The sequence below is a fragment of the Corythoichthys intestinalis genome, chromosome 14 (assembly GCF_030265065.1).
Source record: "Corythoichthys intestinalis isolate RoL2023-P3 chromosome 14, ASM3026506v1, whole genome shotgun sequence".
Lineage (NCBI taxonomy): Eukaryota > Metazoa > Chordata > Actinopteri > Syngnathiformes > Syngnathidae > Corythoichthys > Corythoichthys intestinalis.
In genome coordinates this window covers 19168460-19179951 of record NC_080408.1, presented here as the reverse complement: position 1 = coordinate 19179951, position 11492 = coordinate 19168460, and the positions used below count along the sequence as shown (strand labels likewise).

At 37.2% G+C, this 11492-nt stretch overlaps 1 protein-coding gene across 1 annotated transcript in view; it reads left to right on the top strand.

Moving 5' to 3' along the window:
- The first annotated feature begins 1142 nt into the window (after nucleotides 1-1142).
- The window catches only part of LOC130929809 (protein lifeguard 3-like), a 36931-nt gene continuing 26581 nt past the window's right edge, over nucleotides 1143-11492 (top strand). The window contains exon 1 of the mRNA XM_057857335.1: nucleotides 1143-1311. The gene's annotated coding sequence lies outside the window, so the exon portion shown is untranslated. The remainder of the gene's footprint in view (nucleotides 1312-11492) is intronic.

The following is an 11492-nucleotide window of genomic DNA, read 5'->3' as shown; positions in this document are numbered from 1 at the left end:
TTTGGTTTTCTGCTGCATATTCATCAACAATAGTTAGTAAACTATCAAAGTTTGCTCATCTTACAGCAAATGGCAAAACCAAAAGTCTTATCACACAACCCGATTTTGCATATGATCGGAATAATTCCTCCAATTGTCAATATACGCGGGGATTAAGTCCCCCCCGGTGACCTAAAATGTCATTGCATATAATTGACTTTCCAATATATGACTTTAAAATTAAGACTTTCCTGGTAAAATGTCTATAAAAGTTGTAAAGCAATAAAACAACAAAAATGAATTAAATGAACAAAAAAATTATAATGGGTTCTACTTGTTTTTCAGACTGATCATGTGACTAGCACTATAGAGACTGTCATTTACTTTGCTTAGCCCCAACAAAAACACCTGAGGACAGAAGAGGCCAGATGGATATACATAATTTTTTTAAACCTAAGCTCTCAAAAGCGACAACAACTACTGAGTGGAAACCAAGGATTGAAAACGTGGACAACGAAACACCGGAGAGCCCCGCCAAAATGGTGAGCGGGGTTTCAATTTGCTCCACTTAAGACGTTAACCTTCAACGGGGGGGTCATTTTCAACAGATTATTATAAATGTTCCTGGCTGGAATATTCAGTCAAAACGGATGCGTCGTCTACTTATTCACTAGGTAAGACAGAAAAACGAGGGTGCTCTCACACACGCACAGCTGGGATGCCTGTATGTACGAGCATCGGCGAAGCTACTATCCGAGCATATATCCTGTAAGTGAAGTTTATTGCTGGCACTGCGTTTCGGGGTCATCAACATTTTTGCCCCTTCCTGCCACAAAATTCAAACTCCTTTTTGAATTATGATCATTTCATAATCAAAACTCGCTATTTCTGATTTGAATGCAAATGTTTAAAGATCTTGTTGTAATGTGACTTAATACAGTAACAACAGGTTTACATAAACGCAGTGCATGTGTACGTAATGAAACGAATGTAGACGATTCTACACCCAGCGTTTTCTTTTTGCGGTTTTATTCTAGAAACCCAAAAAAGAAAACTATGACATGGTTAAATGGGCTCGTTACGTCTGCATACAATCTGAAACAAGACAGGGCTAGGCTACACGCCGTGGTGTGGGTGTGGGAGAGAGATTCCAGCAGGATTCCAGTGGACTCCACCCATCTGTTCGACTCGGCTCTGTTCCGGGAAATGTTCTTCTGCAACGCAGAGTCTCGCGGGGTCCAAATCCCGTTCTAAAGTCCCACTTACGACTCGTTTTCCACGACACGAAAGAGCGACTTTAAGTTTCCAACTACCCGCGTGACAATAACCTCGGTAGGTAAATCGTTCTTTTATGTTCTTTCCCCCAAATTATGTAATGTACCGTTTAAAATCGTGATTGTTTAGCCCAGGTTGCTGTTTGTAACAGAACTTCCTTATTAGTCGTCTTTGTTTTGTTTGACTAACGAATGCAAATACTTCATGAAAGTGGACTTGAAGATCTAAATTTTGAACTATTTGATGTGGATTTGCATTTACGGTCTGCTTTACACTCAAACAGTCGTCGGTTTAAAAAAAGGGGTTACATGGAAGAAGGCTGTGAAGTACTGATAGTTTTTAGACAACCCAATTTTCATTTTGAATTAGGTGATATGTGAGCACTTGTGGAGAATGAATGTCCAACTTGCATTTGAAACCCTGTGATTTACCCTAATAAGAGGGGAAATTAGCTTTATCCTGGTGTGGGTGGGTGTGTATGTATGCGTCTTTCCAGGAAACGGTCAGTTTCTTCTTAGTGATCAACCGTCAGAACCAGCGAGGCCTTCTCTGCTGACCGAACACAACCAGACATAATAGTCATATTTTAACCCTTAATAGGGCAAGTAACCAGTTTTTTAGTCAGTAAAAAAGGATGGGGGATACCCAGGACTTGAATTTATTTATTCATCTTTGTTGCTTCATATGCTGTTTCTGATTGTGTATCATTTTGCCTCTGCAAAGCCCTTTGACACAAAATTGTTGTGATCTAGGGCTATACAAATAAAACTGAATTGAATTGAATTTAAAAAAAAAAAAAAAAAACATTAAGACCTGCTGTCCATATACAGTGCTGGTCAAAAGTATTGGCACCCTTGCAATTTTGTCAGATAATGATTGCAATTACAAATGCTTTGGTAGTAATATCTTCATTTATCTTGGTTGCAATGAAAAAACACAAAAGAGAATGTGTAAAAACGTTAAATCATTATTTTACACAAAACTGGGCCCGACAAAAGTATTGGCACCCTTTGAAAAATCATGTGATTCTTCTCTAATTTGTGTAATAACAAGACCTGTTACTTACCTGTGGCACATAGCAGGTCGTGGTAATAACTAAATCACACTTGCAACCAGTTAAAAATGGATTAAAGTTGACTCAACCTCTGTCCTGTGTCTTGTGTGTACCACATTGACCATGAAGAAAAGAAAGAAGAACATAGATGTGTTTGAGGACTTGAGAAGAAAAATTGTGAGGAAGCATGGGCCATCTCAAGGTTACAAATCCATCTCCAAAAACCTGAATGTTCCTGTGTCTATCATGTGCAGTGTCATAGGGCTGCAGCTATCGAATATTTTAGTAATCGAGTAATCGACTGAAAATTCTATCGAGTAATCGGATTAAACATATTTTTAGGTAAAGACCAATTATAAATCTATATGAGAGAACAAGACATTTCATCTTATATTGAACCATTTTCAGTCAATCGATGTCTTTATTTTAGATGTACATTGTTGAAAACAGCCAACAATTGCATCTCAGATGTGACTAAAAAAATTAAAAATACCAATTCACTGCTTTCACTCAAAAAAAACTTTTAGATCTTATAATATATATATATATATTTCTTACCTAAAAATGCCACACATCCCACACACATCCCTTAAAAGTTGGGTATTTTTCCCACGTGTTTCAATTGAATTTCCATTTGTGTCGAGCTATTTTTAAGTTCTAGTTAAGATTTAAGTTAGTCTAAACTGTAAATCCTGATAGGATTTTGAGTTTTTGCAGTGTTCAAAATAAATGTATTGTAACATATCAGGCTATAATATGGCGGGGATATTTGCATGTGTTCCTGAATGCACTGCGTGACGTACGGAGGTGAGGGAGGTGCAGGAGAGGGAGAAACATGCCTTCCTGTTGTTTTTGTCGTTCTGGCAAGTGCGTATGCGTCGGCAGACAGCAGTTGCGTGTTGGTTGTTCCACCACAAGTTCGCAGAAAATAAATAATTGCAACCTAACGAAGCGGGTGACTCTTTATCAACGTTACAGTATGATACCTGATGTATTGGAGCACATTAGGGACCAGTGCTAGTTGGTGTTTTATTCAGCAATTACTACTGAGCTAACATTGACAGTTAGCATTATTAAGTTTTTATTTTACACCCTCATCACTCTACAGCGCTATGTTTTCACAGATTAAATTAAGCCTGTATGTAAGACACGTTAGCCACCAATCGACAGTGGTCGTAATTAATATAAACCTAGCCCCCCGCAGGGCTAACGTTACGTGAGCGAGTGACAGTAACGTTAATCTTATATACTGTATTAGCGTTGAGAAGTCTACTGCTTTAAGATGGCGGCTGTTTACTAACGCCGCTGACTCTGTCATTTCGCATCTAGTTCAATATACATGTGATATCTATGAGATGCATCAGACCCTACCTCCTAACATCGTAGCATCATGCAGGCTAATTTTTTGCAACGTCGGCTTATAGCTGGCAAAATTGAACGATTCCTCGAGGTGAATAAAATTACTCGGATCAGTTTTTAAACTCGAGTTACTCAATTTGCTCGAGTATTCGTTTCAGCTCTACAGTGTAATCAATTAGTGTAAAGCCCATGTGGCTAACCTCCCTAGATGTGGACGGAAAAAAATAATTGACGAGAGATTTCAACGAAAGATTGTGCGGATGGTGGATGAAGAACCTCAACTAACATCCAAAGAAGTTCAAGCTGTCCTGCAGTCCGAGGGTACAACAGTGTCAACCCGTACTGTCCGTCAGCGTCTGAATGAAATGGGACTCTATGGTAGGATACCCAGGAAGACCCCATTTCTGACCCAGAGACATAAAAAATCCAGGCTGGAGTTTGCCAAAACATATCTGAAAAAGCCAAAAAGGTTTGGAAGAATGGTGCATGGGATTATGTAGTCTGAAGACTACCAACAAATTTTGCAGCATAACGTGGTGCCCAGTGTGAGAAAACTGGGTCTCCCTCAGAAGTCATGGGTTTTCCAGCAGGACAATGACCCAAAACACACTTCAAAAAGGACTAGAAAATGGTTTGAGAGAAAGCACTGGAGACTTTTAAAGTGGCCAGCAATGAGTCCAGACCCGAATCCCACAGAACACCTGTGGAGGGATCTGAAAATGGCAGTTTGGGGAAGGCACCCTTGAAATCTCAGAGACCTGGAGCAGTTGGCCAAAGAAGAATGGTCTAAAATTCCAGAAGAGCATTTTAAGAATCTCATTGATGGATAGTGGAAGCGGTTGTTCGCAGTTATTTTGTCTGAAAAGGTTGTGCTACCAAGTATTGGACTGTGGGTGCCAATACTTTTGTCCGGCCCATTTTTGGAGTTTTGAATTTTTTTTTTTCATTCTCTTTTGTGTTTTTCATTGCAAGCAAAATAAATGAAGACATTACTACCAAAGCATTTGTAATTGTAATAATTTTATGGGAGAAATTGAGCATTATCTGACAGAATTACAGGGGTGCCAATACTTTTGGCCTGCACTGTAGGTGGACGTCACATTTTTACATAGCCCAAAATATGATATCCAGATATGTGGATGCAAGGTCTCAATTGTAGGCTAATTATTATTTTTCAAGTATTAATCATTATTGTTTCTTAGGGCTGCAGCTATCAAAAGTTAAACCCCTAAACCTTAACTCGAGGTGAGTGCATGAGAGAGCATAAAGACGCCATGATTTTAAAAAGATATTATCACGTACTTGCCTTGTTTTGATCCAAAAACTGTGTAGCATGTCTCACTGGGTTTCAAGACACAGCTGTGAATGGCCAAAGCCGGACTTTTTGGGGATTTTATGGGACAAACACTGTAATAACAAGAGCCACAATGCAGAAATCGCAGACATCAAGGAGTGGTCATGATTTTCTTTTCAAATATTTACCCTTGTTTGGATAGATTATTCATCATCTAAAATATTGGGGGGAAAACGACAGTAACAGAAAAATACAATTAAGCGATACTTATAAGGTAGATATCCGTGACCTATTTACAGACACTATTTTTTTTCACTGTGACATAATTTTTTTAAAAGTTAAAAATATGCGAGTGAATAATTTTATGAAGTTGTTTTTTTTTTTGTAAACTAAATATTAGACATCAATTAATGATTCAAAGCTAAAAACGATAGACATTTCGAATCATAAATATAATTACTTTTTTATGGGTGGGTTGAAACAAAAGCGGTTGCGCAGTGTCTGTAAATAGGGGTCTCCAGGGTAAAACGGACAAATTAAAAATAGTTGGGGGCTTAATGTGCCATGAAACTGCTATGGCAGCATATAGACACATTGTTCTACCAAACACAACAGTTCTTTTGGCTTAAAATACAGCAGTTTATTTTAAAGAGGGGTGCAAGAGCAGAAACTGCTTTTTCAGCCTCGTCTGTTTTCCGCCATTTACATGAGAAAGCAAGACATTTCACATAATGTTGAACCATTTTTAGACAATGTCTTTATTTTAGATGAACATTGTTGAAAACGGCCAACAATTGTATCTCAGATGTGACTAGGAAAAAAAACATTTGCTGCTTTGACTTAAAACAAAAACTTAAGATCTTATTGGAAAAACAAAAAATCTTATTTCTTACCTAAAAATGTCATTACGCTTGTTAACACACATCATTTAAAAGTTAGGGGTTTTTCCCACGTGTTTTAATTGAATTTCCATTTGTGTCAAACTATTTTTAAGTTTTAGTTAAGTTTTAAGTTAGTCTAAATTGCAAGTCCTGATAGGATTTTGAGTTTTTGAAGTGTTCAAAATAAATGTATGATATCTGCTGTATTGGAGCACATTAGGCACCAATAGGAATTTGCCGGTATGATATTCTGACTGTATGATAACCTTAAGCCAAAATATCAAAGTTTCACGGTATTGCAATTTCAGCTCTAAAATTACTTTGAGATATCTGGGTTTTTAAAAAATAATAAAGTAAAATAAACCTTCGTTCCATTGAACAGTATTTTTATTTTTCAAAACATATTAGCAAATTGGAACATAAGTATAATGTTAAGTTAAAATAAATAAAAAGTAACAAAAAATAACTGAAATACTCTAAATAAAATTAAAATAAATGCAGTCCTTTTGGTGAGCCTAAACTAGGCCTGAACGATATTGGAAAAAACTATTGTTGCGATTTTTTTTAGGTTTGCAATATATTGCAATATTATATTGCGATATTAAAAAATATATATACAGTGCCTTGCAAAAGTATTCGGCCCCCTTGAATCTTGCAACCTTTCGCCACATTTCAGGCTTCAAACATAAAGATATGAAATTTAATTTTTTCTCAATAATCAACAACAAGTGGGACACAATCGTGAAGTGGAACAACATTTATTGGATAATTTAAACTTTTTTAACAAATAAAAAACTGAAAAGTGGGGCGTGCAATATTATTCGGCCCCTTTACTTTCAGTGCAGCAAACTCACTCCAGAAGTTCAGTGAGGATCTCTGAATGATCCAATGTTGTCCTAAATGACCGATGATGATAAATAGAATCCCATGTGTGTAATCAAGTCTCTGTATAAATGCACCTGCTCTGTGATAGTCTCAGGGTTCTCTTTAAAGTGCAGAGAGCATTATGAAAACCAAGGAACACACCAGGCAGGTCCGAGATACTGTTGTGGAGAAGTTTAAAGCCGGATTTGGATACAAAAAGATTTCCCAAGCTTTAAACATCTCAAGGAGCACTGTGCAAGCCATCATATTGAAATGGAAGGAGCATCAGACCACTGCAAATCTACCAAGACCCGGCCGTCCTTCCAAACTTTCTTCTCAGACAAGGAGAAAACTGATCAGAGATGCAGCCAAGAGGCCCATGATCACTCTGGATGAACTGCAGAGATCTACAGCTGAGGTGGGAGAGTCTGTCCATAGGACAACAATCAGTCGTACACTGCACAAATCTGGCCTTTATGGAAGAGTGGCAAGAAGAAAGCCATTTCTCAAAGATATCCATAAAAAGTCTCGTTTAAAGTTTGCCACAAGCCACCTGGGAGACACACCAAACATGTGGAGGGAGGTGCTCTGGTCAGATGAAACCAAAATTGAACTTTTTGGCCACAATGCAAAAAGATATGTTTGGCGTAAAAGCAACACAGCTCATCACCCTGAACACACCATCCCCACTGTCAAACATGGTGGTGGCAGCATCATGGTTTGGGCCTGCTTTTCTTCAGCAGGGACAGGGAAGATGGTTAAAATTGACGGGAAGATGGATGCAGCCAAATACAGGAACATTCTGGAAGAAAACCTGTTGGTATCTGCACAAGACCTGAGAATGAGACGGAGATTTATCTTCCAACAGGACAATGATCCAAAAAATAAAGCCAAATCTACAATGGAATGGTTCAAAAATAAACGTATCCAGGTGTTAGAATGGCCAAGTCAAAGTCCAGACCTGAATCCAATCGAGAATCTGTGGAAAGAGCTGAAGACTGCTGTTCACAAACACTCTCCATCCAACCTCACTGAGCTCGAGCTGTTTTGCAAGGAAGAATGGGCAAGAATGTCAGTCTCTCGATGTGCAAAACTGATAGAAACATACCCCAAGCGACTTGCAGCTGTAATTGGAGCAAAAGGTGGCGCTACAAAGTATTAACGCAAGGGGACCGAATAATATTGCACGCCCCACTTTTCAGTTTTTTATTTGTTAAAAAAGTTTAAATTATCCAATAAATTTTGTTCCACTTCACGATTGTGTCCCACTTGTTGTTGATTCTTGACAAAAAATTAAAATTTTATATCTTTATGTTTGAAGCCTGAAATGTGGCGAAAGGTTGCAAGGTTCAAGGGGGCCGAATACTTTTGCAAGGCACTGTATATATATCTTTTTTTAAAGAAATTTTCGCTAAATGACTTGAATAGCTGTTTGGAAATACTTTACATAACACACCGTGACCACAGTGTATTCATATGATACCGTTTCATTTGTGAATGATGAAGATTGCTGTATGAAGGGATCCAGGAATCCATGTCTGCACAAAATAGATCATTTATTGAACACAATATTTTACACTTCAACAGAACAAAATTATTCGAATTATTTTCCGTAAAAAGCACTTGTGTATGACTCTCATCATGTTTACATTATACACACACTCTCTTCCTCAACACGGACAGTTGCCAGAGAGGAAAAAACACCACGTTTTACCGCTAGACACAATAAACATGCTGGAGTTAACTCTCGTAGCTGGTGCGAAACTGTCATGACAGTGTTTACTAACCTTTAATTTTGTATGATTGCGAAATCATATTGAAGGTATTGCCTCCACCCTTCGCAAACATGTTTCACATGTAGGTTGGCCCTCCTCCTCTAAGCTGCGGCCATCTGTAACATATCTGTAGCTGAAGTATACCCATACCAGTGATTTCGTTTTCTTCAATGGGGGAAAAAGTTCAGGAGTTTCACCTCCTCCAGCCGTTGTGTAGCACAACTGACTGGGTTGAAAAGGTTAAAAGGTGACACTTAAAACAAGAAAAATCTCTGGTTAACAGCATTTACAAACGAAAAAAATGAAAAGAAATTGATTGCTGATATCACATGCAAAGGAAAGGAACTGGAGTCTCATATGCAATCAACATGGACGTGTGCCAAGTGCATGCAGCACACGCAAACACACGCACTCACAAATGTATGCATACATGCATGCACGCGGTGATAAATCGCAGCCGGGAAAATTCCAGCTCTCATTTTTATTTACCATGCAATAAATTGACTTATTGCATGTCATGAAAGGCTTAATCGTAAATAAGATATTTAGTAAACAAGCCGATTACATTTGTTATGTATGTTTCCAAAATATATAAATGTATTATTCATATACATGTCATATTTCTAGATTAGAGTTTTTAAACAATCAGAATTCAGAAAGCTTTTGTTGCCAGATTGTATGAAACGTTGCCAAAGCCTTCAGAATAAACAAATCTGTCCCTGAGCACTTTGAGTGAATGGGCATATACTGTACTGTGCTTTTAAAAACTTTTGGGGCAACCAGAGATAGCAGCTTAATGAACAGTTATGCAGGGAAAGAGAAAATTCAGCAATGGCCTTCATGGCAATAGAAATAATTTTTTTTGTGTTAGAACACAGACACAAAGATACACTGTACAACAGTTGGAGTATTGCAACTTCAGTCTTTGTGCCAAAGCTTCCACCAATTGTTTAAGTCTTTCTTAAACAAGGCCACCTTTGGCTCGGCAGATGATGCACTATCGGATAAAACAGCGTTCAGTAATAATCGCTAAACTACCGATTGATTTGAGTTGTTATCAGCATGGGACACATGGAAAATGTTTATCTGTAGTGTTATTTTTATAAGTAGTTAGTGTCCGTTAAAATGCTCTACCCAAAATAGTACATTTGTGGGTATGGTACTCTGTCCGACGTCTTCATAAAATGTGTTGCTTGGAAAGGAGGAAGCAGTTTTTCCCACTCAGTGAGTCTTGTTTGTTAATGAGAGTGTTGACGTCATGGCAGCCCATGGCGGGGCCTCCTCTTAAATTCCTTTTCTGTGTGTTTCCTTAAAAGTCAGTCGAAATAGAGCTCCGTGGTTTTTGCTTTTTCTAACTAATTTAGAACTGTTTTAGACACGAAAGGCAATCGGAATAACTGTAATGTACGATTGGTCTCTGTTTCTGTATCTGTCAAATCACTGCCTACTGCTCCTTTGTTTTGTTCCATGATACTGTTATTTGGTTTCTCGTATTCTGGATTTTTTGGGAATGGGGGGCATTTAAATAGTTTATTTTTTGAAAGTACACAGTGATTCAAAAAGAATGTGCCAAAATCATCACGCAATATGTCAAAAATGAAAAACATTACAAAAGTCCGGCATAGTCAAATGTGTTAATCATAACTTCAAGTGTTATTTCATGTATTTCAAGTGCCAGTGATGGTCAGCTTTGAGCACTTGATTTGAAAACTTGAAGTTATGTAATTTTCAGACTATAAGCCGCTACTTATTTCCCTGATTTTGAATCCTGCGGTTTCTATTCCAGCGGGGCTTATTTTTAGGGTATATTGAACATGTGTCCAAGCTAGAGTTCTGTGACTTTTTTTTTGTTTTTGTTTATATTTTTGATCGATCACATGATGATTTTTGCACATTCTTTTTCAATCACCCTGAAGTTTAAATTGATGGTAAAATCTCTGAATATTGTCCTGTTTCAATATAGAGTCCAAGTGTCTAATTCTGCTTTGATGCCTGTATCCAATTTAGTGCTGCAACGATTAATCGATTAACTCGAGTATTCGATTTAAAAAAAAAAGATAAGAATTAAATTTTGCTGCTTCGAGTATTCGTTTAATTAAAGTGGCGTTGCACTGGTTTATTTTGAAAGTGTTTGCATTTAGTTTTATTGATTTGGGTGGATATACTGCCCTCTAGTCTGCCTCATTTCACAGCATGGCTAAATCCAGCTGCTCCATTTTAAGACCAACATAAGCCAAGTTTTTGTGTGAGCTAATGTTTTTTTTTCTAATGCATTCGTAATTTAGATTATTGGTATATTCAGCCATTTTTTGTTTTTTATTTGGGAATATGTTTCTGAACCATTTGTTAAGAGCATTGTAAAAAAAAAAAAAAAAAAAAAAAAAAAGCGTTTGCGTTTTATAGCATTTAAGCTAGCAGACTTTTGCTATGTAAGTTAGCCATTGTTCTTTTGTTGTACATAGATCCTTATTTATTTGTTTTTTTATACAGTTTAAGGCTCAGGTATTTTAATTTTTCATGTTCCTTTTCCGATTACTCGATTATTCGAACTAACTAGTTCATTGATTAATCGACATCTAAAATAATCGATAGCTGCAGCCCTAATCCAATTATCATTTTACTATTTCTTTTTTTAAAGTGCATTTCAAGAAGCATGTTAATATTAATCTTTATTTCAAATTTAGTTTTTGACCTAAAAGTAACGCACCCCTAACATTTCAATTACTGTACTTTTCGGACTATAAGCCGCTACTTTTTATCCTCATTTTGAATCCTGTGGCTTAAAGTCCAGTGCAATTTATTTGTCGATTTATTTGGATTAATGGGTAACACTTTATTTGACAGCGGCGTCATAAGACTGCCATTAGACCGTCATAGTTATGACATTACATTATCATGGGCATTAATTAATTCTTATGACAGATGTCATTAAGTGTCATCTGGCAAATTATGTCCAAAGCTCCATTTATCTCCAGCTCTGATCTTTTACATCTGTTCAAAAGGGTGATCAT